Source organism: Columba livia, chromosome 3 (genome assembly GCF_036013475.1).
Source record: "Columba livia isolate bColLiv1 breed racing homer chromosome 3, bColLiv1.pat.W.v2, whole genome shotgun sequence".
NCBI lineage: Eukaryota > Metazoa > Chordata > Aves > Columbiformes > Columbidae > Columba > Columba livia.
The window spans coordinates 69,913,100-69,926,190 of record NC_088604.1 but is presented as its reverse complement, the minus strand read 5'-3'; positions in this window follow the sequence as shown (position 1 = coordinate 69,926,190).

Below are 13,091 nucleotides of genomic sequence, written 5' to 3'. Positions count from 1 at the left end.
CATACCTCTAATGCTTAATGTAGATTGAAGACCCAGAGGTTGACCTTTATAAATGCCCTAAATGCTTTCACCTGAGAAAAAAAATCCTGGTGTTTACAATACTGGGGTTATTAAAAAAAAAAAAAAAATTATGGATGCCTGAGATATTTTTCAGTGTGTGATACCCTTTCTGCTTCTCATAGCTGACTGAAATATTGAAAGCACAGAAGTATGGCTGCAGTAAATCTACCCCTGCAGCATTAGCTAAAAAATCAACACATTTTATAAATGCATTGTCCCTGTTATTGAAATCCCCCGCATTTAAGGCAAAACTTATCTATTTCAGGATAACTACTCCATGAAATCTGTCCTGAAATTCGGTTCCACATGACTAGAAATTGTCTTCATTGTGGTATACATGGAAATTGAGCGGAGTTCGTAGTCTGTGTGTTTGAAGAAAGAAAAAAAAAAGCATTTTTCAGACAGCCACCCATTTCAGCACTCCACTCCCCTTTTCTATGGTGAAAATTCTCTTTCTGAGCTACAGGTACAGGCTGTGTATCTAGTACTATACACCAAGACATGCTACAGTGAGAGAAACCTCTAGTTTTGCAATGATGCCAGACAGCATCTCTAACAAAATTTAGCAGTGGCAGTAGCAGTTTTCAGGGGGTTGATAAAGGGGTGTGTTTTCCAGCGTCCTGGATCTCAAAACACTACAGTTTGTGTACAAACTAGAACACAAGAGATTCCACTTAAATATGAGAAGAAACTTCTTCACAGTGAGGGTAACAGAACACTGGAACAGGCTGTCCATGGCGGTTGTGGAGTCTCCTTCTCTGGAGACATTCAAAACCCACATGGACACCTTCCTGTGTAACCTCATCTAAATGTTCCTTCTCCGGCAGGGGGATTGGACTGGATGATCTTTTAAGGTTCCTTCCAGTCCCTAAGATTCTGTGATTCTGTGTGATTCTGTTATTTGCGTAGTGATGAAAATTCATTATCATTGGATGACTGTAGTCTGTTGGTACCATATCTGATAAAGGTTGGTTTTCATCAGTGTCTGTTACACTGAATCTTGCACTAGAGTTAACACAGCAGCAGAAATGCCAAGGGCCAAAGGATTCTTGGGGATGCCTACAACATGCCTACTTAGGCATGACCCAGGATGTAGTCCTTCTGTTCAAAGTTGAGCTTCTTTAATGGAGCAAAATGAAAGCTCTTCCATTGTCAGGTCCTGCAGGGCAGAGGTTCTGCAACTCAGCAGAGTATCATGGTGGCATAAGGCATTAATTTTAGCTCTTTTTGCATGGATTCCACAGTGAATTTGCAGGCACCAATGTTCACAAATATGAATAGTTATCCTAGTTCTGTGAATATGCCACCAGAGCTGTACCCCTTAATCCTTCAATTCCCAGAGATGTGGCTAGATGGCTGCCCAGCTTTGTGGATAAGCAGTACAGAAAGAAATCTGTGCCTATGTAGTCCACATCCAACAAGCAATATAAGCAAATATCTATGATGAAGTAATAGGTTGAGCAGGAGCAGTTAGTTTTGTACTCATCTGAAACCTTCAGAAGTGCTGAGCAAGATGTCTAGCTTTCTAGACCATTTTATGTATTATGAAAAGAGCAAAACACCCACCTGCTTGCAGCTGTCTGCATGTCAGTGTGGCAAGTTCGCTTCTGTTGCAGAATTATTAAAGGATTCAAGCACCTAGCTTAGGACTTTTGAGGTACACTGGAAAGATTAAATAAGCAAACCATATTTTTATTCCTTTTGTCTAAACTGGGGAGATATTTTACAGCCTTCATTACTGCAGCTGCACCACCACCCACATATGGGGGCTGGAGTCATCCAGTGGAGGATTCTCCAAGGAAACATTTCCATTGCCCTTGCAGGTGGCTCTCATTTCACTCTGCACCGTGGAGGAGATACATATCTGTGGGGTTCCTCCTGCATCTCTCCCATTGTGCCATTTACCCGGGGCAGTAGCCGCCTGGCACAGAGAGGACTTCTGAACACCATTACAGCAATTCTGAAACAACTGGTAAATACCATAAGGTCTCAATGTTAATGCATTTTGATATGTAGATACAACAAAGTATATACACATACCCATACTAACCTCCTTATCTACCTAGGGCCTTTTTTTCCTCAGCTCTTCTTGCCCCCCTTTTTCCTGCATTTCCTCTTGCATTCTCCCCTGTTGCCCTCCTCCCCTTCCCATGTCCTCTTCCCACCCTGTGAATCACTTCTTCCTTCTCCTAACACCGCACTCTCCATCATCTCTGACTTCTTTAGTCATTGTGGCAAACAACCCTAATTCATAAATTAAATTCTGTGTTGACTACCCCAAAAATTAAGTCAATTCTCAAACTCTGTGAATAATTTCCAACTTTGCTGTAATTAAATGTAATCATAATGTAAATGTTACTAACACCGTGTTACTTATTTAACATTTTTCCTTCCACTTCAAACTATTATTTTAAGAAGCAGGATACATACAACTTTAATATAATTTATTCAAAAGCTAGCTTAATCTGACCTATTTCACTCATGAAAACCCTCTGTTTTCAGGCAAATGAATTATTGGCTGTGAAGTTGTCTCTTAAATGTTTTCAGCAACAGTACTAGATAGCTTTCTTGAAGCTCATTGCATTTCAATTCTGTTCCTATTCTCATTCTTTTTAGGTCAACTTCCTACTCTGATTAGAAACTACTTTTTTGTTACTGATATTTCCTGTGTGAGACAAAGGAGATTCATGTAAAAGACACTGACCTTCTACACATTCCCCTTTGAATTACCTCCCTATAAATGAACTCCATTTTATCAAAGTATAGCCAGTGCCTTTGTTTCTTATTTTCCTTCGTCTTGTATGTGTTTCTTTATCTGATTCAGTAACTCTTCAATGCAAAATATCATCTATGGTCATGTGGGAAAGGCAAAGAGCAAAGCCTGTGTCTTCTTCCTCATGAAAGAACTATAGCCATTAGGTTACTGGGAAATCCTATCCTGAAGTATCCTCCTCCCAACTCCCAGCCTCAAAGTTGCCAGCCTGGTCACAAAAGTGAACCATCTTCAACCAAAAGTATCCTCTCCCTACAGTTTGGTTCCCCCTGCTGTGGGGAAAAGCAGAGATGGCCATGAGTCCATGCAGGTAGACACAGGACATTAACTTCAGACTCATGTTCCCTGCAGAAATTATTACTATTCTGCTACATGCCAGTGGTGGGGGTTGAAATTAACTGGTTCACTTCTTTCCAGTTGTATTTTGTAAGACAGCCTTGGCTGCTACTGGTTGCAGAGTAGCTGCAGTCCTATCCGTATGTTTCACATACTTTGAAGATACCTTGTAAGAACATATTTCTCAGATGTTGGAACGAAATAAGGACTCAGCAAAACAAGTCGATTCCATGTGAATCACGCTAAAGCCATTTAGTACAGAAACAAGTCTCCTTATATACGTAACTATATTCTAATCACGCATCCACGCTCCAAGCATGAATTTGCTAAATGAGTATCGTGGGCTGTCCATGCGCTGGAGTCTCACTGATGATACGTCCGATGATTCACGCCACGCCAGGACCCCGGTGATTGAGGAACGCCCCTCTCTCTCACAGCAGATTCTGTTCTCAGCTTCTCGAAGCGGCCTTGAGATTCCTTTGAGCCTGACTAATTCAGCAGCAAATCTTTATCTATCAAAACCCCTCCACACTCAGAAGACCAAAAATGCCTATTGTTGGGACATGGCTAATAGAGAAGGGGCATGGCTCTATTGATCCGTTGTATCAGGAGAATTCTGTTCTAAGTTAGCATGAGTAGGCCTCAGTTAGCATGAGTTTGGTGTAGCATAGTGGAAAAGTACTGAGCGGTTGCTCTCTGGTTCAGCTGAGCGTTTAGATAAACAAGCTGGGGAATTATCTCTAGCAGGGTGAGAAGGTTGCATTCCAGAGAAACCACAAGAAGGTTGAGCTCATTATGTATACTATCCAATCAATAGAAGACGAGTAGGCATAATTATTGTATACTATCCAATTAATAGAAGACGAGTAGGCATAATTACTGTATACTATCCAATTAATAGGTGACGAGTATGCATAATTATTGTAAGTCTTATATAAATCAGCTTAGTGCATCAATAAAGTAGAGGTATGCTTATCACTCATATTGGGTCGACCGCATTCCTTCCTCCGTCCGCTCGGGTTTGGAACTCTGATGGAATTTTTCTCTCGGCAATTGGCGCCCGAACCGGCGATCCGAAGCGGCGGATAGAAGCAAAAGGCGCCGGGAGAGCAGCGACCGGCGGGCAAGAGCGACCGAACACTGTGCTGCGGTGTGTCGTCTCCGAAGCCTGAACCGACTGAAGTTCGCCAGTGCTGGGCTACAGGAAACAAGGGCTGCAAGAGGTCTCTTAATTTAGCAAGAGGTACCGTACTATAATGATGAATAACGGGGAAATAGATTAAAAATGATGAATAACGGAGAGATAGATAACAGAGAAACGGGTTAAAAGTGATAGATAACAGAGAAACGGGTTAAAAGTGATAGATAACAGAGAAACGGGTTAAAAGTGATAGATAACAGAGAAACGGGTTAAAAGTGATGAATAACGGAGAAACGGGTTAAAATTATGAATAACAGAGAAATGGATTTAGAAGTAGCCCTAGATTTATTACAAAGCTTTTTAGAAAAGCGAGGTGTTGATCATAGTTACGTTAAACAGCTAGCTGGTCTAGTAACATTGGGAAAAACTAAAGGCTGTTTTCAGGATCCTGATTTATTGTTTGATGAAGGAGAATGGAGGAAATTGGGGGATGTGTTGTGGGATATGATCATAGACGAGGATAAAACAGCTAAGAAACTGATGAAACCGTGGAGGGAAGTAATTAATAATATTAAGCGTCATAAACTGGAGAAGAATTTAGCCGCGGTAGCTTCACAGAAACTCGGCAAAATGGAGCCTTCCGCTCCGCCGATGGAAACAGGCATATCTGCGTTTTCAGGGGGGCCAACGCTGCCACCCTCAGGACAAGACGATTTGTTATTTAGTACATGTAAGGCTCCTGTTTCTCCGTGCTGGCAATCGGTGTGTGTAAAAAAGAAAGCAGAGTTGAGTTCTAGTTGGAATGTAGATCAAGTACAGCAGTCGCAGCAGCAGAAACAAAGTTGTGAGGAGTATAACGATCGGAAAGCTATAAGTGAGTCAGAGATGGAGAAAGTTGTAAAGGATACATCTAAGAGACCAGTCAGGTGTCCAGCACTAGTTAATTGGAAAAAGGTAATGGAGGATGCTGCAGACAATGGAGATTTTGGGCCAGATTCACCTTTTGCGTTCCCCGCACTATTTGAGCGAGATAGATATGGAGATATGCACGGGCACTATAATCCGATTAGTTGGAAATTATTGTCGCAGTTGAGAGCTACAGTTTCGGAATCAGGGTTGCATGGAGAGCCGACTAAACAGCTTTTAAATTATTTGTTTGGAAGTACGTTATTGTGTCCAGAAGATATTAAGGTAATAATGAGAATGATAATGACACAGTCACAGTTGTTATTGTGGCAAGCACATTGGCAGAGATTTTGTGAGGCTTCTGTACAGCAAGCGAGAAATCCTAATGATCCTTTAAGTGATGTAACGGTAGAACAGTTAATGGGGTTAGGACCATTCCTTCAAGTTCGAGCTCAATTAGAAATGGGCCCCGAAAAATGTGCTGAGGCTATGAGAACAGCTCGAGAAGCCATTGAGCATGTTAAAACATCACAGCCATCTCCGTCGTACATGAGTATTAAGCAAGAAAGGGATGAATCATTTGCACAATTTATAGACAGGATTACTTCAGCAATAGAACAATCAGATGTACCAGGCTGGATGAGGGCAGCTTTGTTAAGACAGTGTGCATTGCAGAATGCAAATTCAGTAACTAGAGGTATCTTAGTGACGTTACCTGCAGACGCTACCATAGAAGCTATGTTAGACAGAATGAGCAGAGTTCCGGTAGGGCCACAAGCCATGATGGTAGAGGCTATGGAGAAGCTAGGGAGAGACCTCCTGCAAGCCCAGCAACAGGCATTTGCTGCATTAGCCCCGCTACGTGCTACTCCTGTGGAAGTAGAAAGACGACCACGCCCGAATGAGGGAAGACAGAGTAATAAATGCTTCAGATGTGGAAAAGAAGGTCACTTTCGCCGTGACTGCCGGGTGCCTCGAGTTTGGTGTGAGAACTGTAAATCTAGCGGTCATAATACTGAAGCATGTTTCTCGGGAAACGGGAGAATGAGCGCGCCGAGCCGCCGCGCTCCGACAAAAGTGGCAGCTCCAGCAATCGAAACGCCAGAGGATCTACAGAGAGAGCACCACATGACAGTGACAGCTGCTCCACTGGTACGCTCCAACCTGCAACAGCCGGGAGCCTCGGATTGGACTTGGCAACCTCAGTAGATATCAGTTTGATCGATCAGCGGCCACAAAAGATACCATCCACCTTTAAAGGACCTTTAATAATTAATGGACAATCACAAGGGGCATTGTTAATTGGTCGTTCGTCGAGTGGTATGAAAGGCCTTACGGTTATCCCGGGACTTATTGATGCCGATTACAAAGGGATTGTACAAATTATGGTTCAGACACTGTTTCCTCCGATTTTCATTCCGAAGGGTAGTCAAATAGCACAATTGATACCACTTCCGCAATTAACAAAGGACATGACGCCAGCATTATCTTCAGAAAGAGGAGGTGGTGGATTTGGATCGACAGGACCTGCTGTGATGCTAACTATGTCAATGAGCCGGCGACCAACTGCGTCAGTTCGAATGGAATCTAGAGGACAATCTATTTTACTTACAATGTTACTGGACACTGGGGCTGATTTGACCATCGTAGATGAGGGCGCCTGGCCTCAGGATTGGCCAACAAAACCTATGGACGGGGGCGTTGAAGGAGTAGGAGGTCATTCATCAGTACGTCAAAGTATTTAACGTATCCTGTTCATCATAGACGGGCGAAAAGCCAATTCGTTTGTTACAGTGATGACTCTTCCTGCAGGTGTAAATGGACTAATAGGCTGAGATATATTGGATCAGCTAGGAGCTGTTTTGACAACTGAAAGGGCTTTTCGCTAACGGTCACTGCAAAATGGGCTTTCCCGATCCCTCTTAAATGGACTTCAGATGACCCTGTATGGATCGAGCAGTGGCCGTTAAAGATGGAAAGTCTTGCAGAAGCACATCAGTTGGTACAAGAACAGTTTGATCAAGGACATTTGCAACTGTCAACAAGCCCATGGAATACGCCCATATTTGTGATTAAGAAAAAATCAGGAAAGTTCCGACTGCTTCATGATTTGAGAGCTGTAAATGCACAAATGCAACCGATGGGAGCATTACAACCTGGTCTTCCGAATCCGGCAATGCTTCCTGAACACTGGAAGTTGTTAATTGTGGATTTGAAGGATTGCTTTTTTACTATTTCTTTGCACCACCTCGATACACAGCGATTTGCCTTCACTTTGCCAGCAATAAATAGGGAAGCTCCTGCTCAGCGGTTTGAGTGGACTGTGTTACCGCAAGGAATGAAAAATAGTCCGACATTGTGTCAATTGTTTGTGGACAATGCGTTGCGTCCTATTCGTGATGCCTGGCCTACAGCGATGGTGTATCACTACATGGATGATATTCTTATTGCACAAGAACAAGACTTTACTGAGCAACAATTGCAATTTTTACATTGTCAGTTGTATAAGGAGGGTTTAGTAATTGCTAAGGAAAAAATTCAGCGACAAGAACCGTGGTTGTACTTAGGGTGGAAAATTACTGACTCCCAAATTCGACCGCAAAAACTGCATATTACCACAGATATTAGGATACTTCATGATGTTCAGAAACTCATGGGGGATTTACAATGGTTAAGGCCTGTCGTGGGTATTACCAATACGCAGTTAGAGGTGTTACGACCATTGCTGCGTGGAACCGATCCCTCCACTCCGGTGGATCTCTCTATGGAGCAAAAACAAATGATCCAGAATTTAGCTCACTTAATCACATTGGGTTTTACAAGGAGACGTGACCCTGCAATACCTGTAGATTTTTCTGTTTTTCAAACAGATGGTCATTTAATTGGGGCTCTTACACAACATAAAGAGAAAAAGGGGGAGCGGGAGGAATTTGGGATACTTGAATGGGTATTTCCAAAGCTACAGCCAAGAAAGTCAATACAGCAAAAGGTCGAAACCTTAGCAGATTTAATAAGGAAGGGTAGGAAGCGTGTAATTCAGATCACAGGGCAAGAGTTGCAGACAATATATGTTCCGATGAAAAAAGAAGCAATAGAGTGGTACCTTCAGAATAGCGAGGAGTTGTGTGAGTGTTTATTCTCATCAGCTACAACTATATCCTTGTCTCCTGTAAAGGCGGCAATAGTGCAGTTTATTGGTCACAATGAATGGATGCAGAAACCTCTCCGCAGTAAATCACCCCTAGAAGATGCCCAGACAGTGTTTACGGATGCAGGAAAAAGGTCCAGAAGAGCTGCAGTTACCTGGATCGCTTGTGGTGAGTGGCACCACCACTTGCTGGAAGCTGTTCCGGGAGATTCCTTGCAGACATTGGAGCTTGCTGCTGTTGTATGGGCCATGGGAAAGTGGAGAGAGGAAACAATTAATATTGTGACCGATTCGCTGTATGTTGCGGGTGTGTTACACAGGATAGAAGATTCTCAGATTAAGGATGTTAAGCAACTGCGCTTGGGAGAACTGTTTAGACAGTTGCGTGCATTAATTCAAGGAAGAACAAAACCATATGCAGTGATTCACATCCGTAGTCATATGTGGGATTGTGGCCTTGGGGAAGGGAATGCTAGAGCAGATAGGTTGGTAGCATGTTCTGCCCCTGTTAGTGATTTTGCCAAGGCTAGAGAATCACATAGTGTGTTCCATCAGAACGCGAAAGGATTACATTCACAGTTTAAGATCACCGTAGAGGAAGCTAAAGGAATTGTACGGACTTGCCCTCAGTGTAGTCATCATGGTTCTGGTCTAGGCGTAGGGGTTAATCCTAGGGGGTTGGGTCCTAATGAGATCTGGCAAATGGACGTGACGCATGTGCCCTCAATGGGTAGGCTCAAATATGTACATATTACAGTTGATACATATAGTCATTTTGTATGGGCAACGCCACAGGCAGGGGAAAAAGCTAGTCATGTAATTCGTCACTTGACGGCGTGTTTTGCTGTAATGGGGGTACCAGCACAGATTAAAACGGATAATGGGCCAGCTTATTGTAGTGAGAAGATGCGTAAATTCTGTCAGTTATGGGGAGTACAACATGTTACAGGGATTCCACATTCCCCAACGGGACAAGCAATTGTAGAGAGAATGAATCAAACGCTGAAGCAATATTTGCAGAAATTTCAAAGTATCACGGACAGTCAAGAAAGGGTTATGAAAACATTGTTTGTTTTAAATTACCTCTGTATATTTGGATCAGATGAGGAGCCACCAGTAAAAGTGCATTCAGGTCTCTCAAAGAAAGTAACTGTTCAAATGAAGGTGTTTTATCGAGACCCAGAAACTGGACAGTGGAAAGGGCCTGCAGAAGTTCAATACATTGGCAGAGGATACATGTGTGTACTTACTCCTACAGGGCCAAGATGGGTACCTGCAAAATGGACTCGGCCAGCATTAAAGGACTGATGGTGTTTATTTTGACTGCCATTGGTACAACCGCTGTCCCGCATTTGTTGATGAAGCAACAGAACATTTGGTTAACTTGGGCCAATAAGACGCACAATCCTAGTTTCTGTCTGAGTCTCGCTTCAGCTCAAGAGCCATTCAAGATGTGTCTAATTGGAATACCTTTATCAGTCAATGAATCTATTGAGATGCTTACAGGACTGTATAATGTGTCTGTTTGGAACAACTGTAATTGTACGGGGGAACCTGATGCTTGTTTAGCTCATTTACCCTTTAATAATGCATCTTGTCGATTAGCTTTCCAATAGCTAGGTGGTGGGCCTCGCTAGGTTTTCCTTCATGGCTGTTGTCATTCTTTAAACCAGTATTGGTAGGAATTGCTTTTATTTTGCTTATATTGCTTATTGGTATGTGTTGTCTTTCATGTATTAGGCAATTATGTTTAAAGATAATTGATGCTACTTTTCGCAAGGAAGTGTTATTAGCCCAAAGAGAAAAAGGGGGAATTGTTGGGACATGGCTAATAGAGAAGGGGCATGGCTCTATTGATCCGTTGTATCAGGAGAATTCTGTTCTAAGTTAGCATGAGTAGGCCTCAGTTAGCATGAGTTTGGTGTAGCATAGTGGAAAAGTACTGAGCGGTTGCTCTCTGGTTCAGCTGAGCGTTTAGATAAACAAGCTGGGGAATTATCTCTAGCAGGGTGAGAAGGTTGCATTCCAGAGAAACCACAAGAAGGTTGAGCTCATTATGTATACTATCCAATCAATAGAAGACGAGTAGGCATAATTATTGTATACTATCCAATTAATAGAAGACGAGTAGGCATAATTACTGTATACTATCCAATTAATAGGTGACGAGTATGCATAATTATTGTAAGTCTTATATAAATCAGCTTAGTGCATCAATAAAGTAGAGGTATGCTTATCACTCATATTGGGTCGACCGCATTCCTTCCTCCGTCCGCTCGGGTTTGGAACTCTGATGGAATTTTTCTCTCGGCAGCCTATTTCTTTTTTACTCCAGTCGTGTATAACCAGAACCTTACGAGATCGAAAGAGACCATAATCAACAATAGTCTACAAGAGACTGAAAAGCACAACACAGTGAAGCTGAATTTTGGGAATAACTTGGGATGTTTTAAAAATTGTCCTTCAATGTTTATTTTTATGCAGCAAAGGGAAAAACTAGCCAACAGCAAATCCAAACCTCAACTCTTTCCTGGTTATTAACCTGTCTTACCATTCTAGGGTGCCTGCTTGCAGGAAATTGCCTTCTGTCCTTGTTCAGGCTCTCTTCTCCTCACTACAACAGACCATTGGCTTTGAGCATTATTCTACAAAGCAAGAAGAGCTTAGTTAAACAAAAGAAATCTCTCTGTGAGTTGTACCTTTTAAATCAAGGAGATACTCCAGAAGTTTCTAATTTCTTCTTTTATTAAGGAAGAATAGTATTTTACCTTATGGACAATGAGGAACCACATAATTAATCATATTTATTTCAAAACAAAAGGAAAATATTTCCACAATCATAAAGCAGGAAATATTTTGTAATTATAATCATTATAGAAAAAATACATGGAAAATTATACACAAGTTTCTATCAGTGCATAAACCCAGTGGGCTGGGAATTTACTAGTGTTGTGGGAGACATTAGTTAAAAGTTTTATATATTGCCATGATATGCCATAATTACTTTGAGAAGAGCAGTGTCTCATTACAGATAATTACTCCCATTTCAAGTAGCTTTAGGCTATTGAAACTAGCAAGAAGAATGCTAGGGTTGTTGGGTGTAACCTGATGCACAGGTTTCATCCCTAGCCATGATGCACAAATGACATCACGGCCTTGGCTACTCACTACCCAAAGGAAACTGATGGCAGGGTTTTGGTGAGTGGTCATTCATATACACCAGTTTCCAGCACATATATTGGTGCCATTAATAAGCTGTGTCTGGAAGTGCCATTAATAAGCTACGTCTGGTTTCCCGCCACACAGTTGTTCTAAGACATGCTCCACTAAAATACTGATACTGGCAATTTGGGCCTTTGTGCTTCATTCCATCACAGACATGGGAAAGTGGCTGAAGTAACTGGATAGAGCTCTGGCTAAAATTTTGATTCAGAAATGTGAGATTAATTAGGTAGGACTGTAAAAGAAATTAGTCTGAGAAATAAGTATCATAGTTTAAATGCATGCTTTTTCTTTTTTTTAAGTGGCAGTTCAAAGAGGTTGTCTGCAGCAACTTCTCCGTTTTATTTCTGGACAGGAAAAAGCTCAAGAGAGTTAGGAATTGTACCAGTCGAGTATCAGTTTGAGTCCCACCTCAAACTCATTTGACCACAGAAATAAAATGGAAACAGTGTCAAATTTAACAAACCATGAACCTGTTACCACAGGGGGTCAGGTTTACTGCTAAATGCTCACCAACTGTCACCCTCGGGACCCCGACATCTCCCACTGCTGGCATGGACCAAGAGGCCTGATATCTACAAGAGCTCTTTCCTGGGTCGGGTAGTGAAGTGTTGCAATTCTAGTGTCAAAAGATCAGTTTCTGTGGGACTTCTTACAGCATATGTAAGGAAAAAAAAACATTTAGATTATATGTATGGCTTCAGTACAGAGAGCTATTCCCTTATGAGGTTTGATTTGTCTGTGTTTATAAAGTATTTGAAAATCCTCTGAGAAAAGTTGTAAGAAACAGTGCAGAATAATCCTCATAAACATCAACAGGGGAAAGGGAGTTGCATTGCCCTGGTTTCTGTCAGAGCGGAAGAGCGTCAGCTCACGCATCAGAATATTCTGAATAGTCCCACTTAGCTCTTTGTTGTATTACAAAAACATAATGCTTTGAATAGTATTTCAGCTGGTTTTCCTCAGTATACACCTAGGCACATCATGGCATTTCAGCAGACTTAAATTTAGTGCTTCATTTCCTACCTCTTGATTAAAACTTGTTGTATTTTTAACACATTTTCTACACTCAGCTCAGTAATATGTCTAAGAAAGTCAACAAAGGGCAGAGACATATCAGATTTATCAATGCAGAAGTCACTGGTTTAAAGGACTCTTGTCTTTAATAACATTATATTAAGAGTATGGAATAAAACACCAAAAGGAACAGATGTCTTACACTGAGGAAAAGGAGGCTAAATAGTGTGTTGTTGGGTAGTGATATATTGGAACTTGATTTTGTGCTAGTATTTACCTACAGGAAAAAAAAAAAAAAAAAGACAACAACAAAATCAGAAAAGTGAATTATCGAAATTTCTGATCCTTGTTGCACTCATTAACTAATCCTAGCTGCCTAGCTACCTGCAGTGAGAGATATAATCCCCGACCCTCTTATTGTGATACTTTGGGAACAGGATCTGACTGTAGTTCAACCCATTACTATATATTCTCTGCCTCTAGACTGA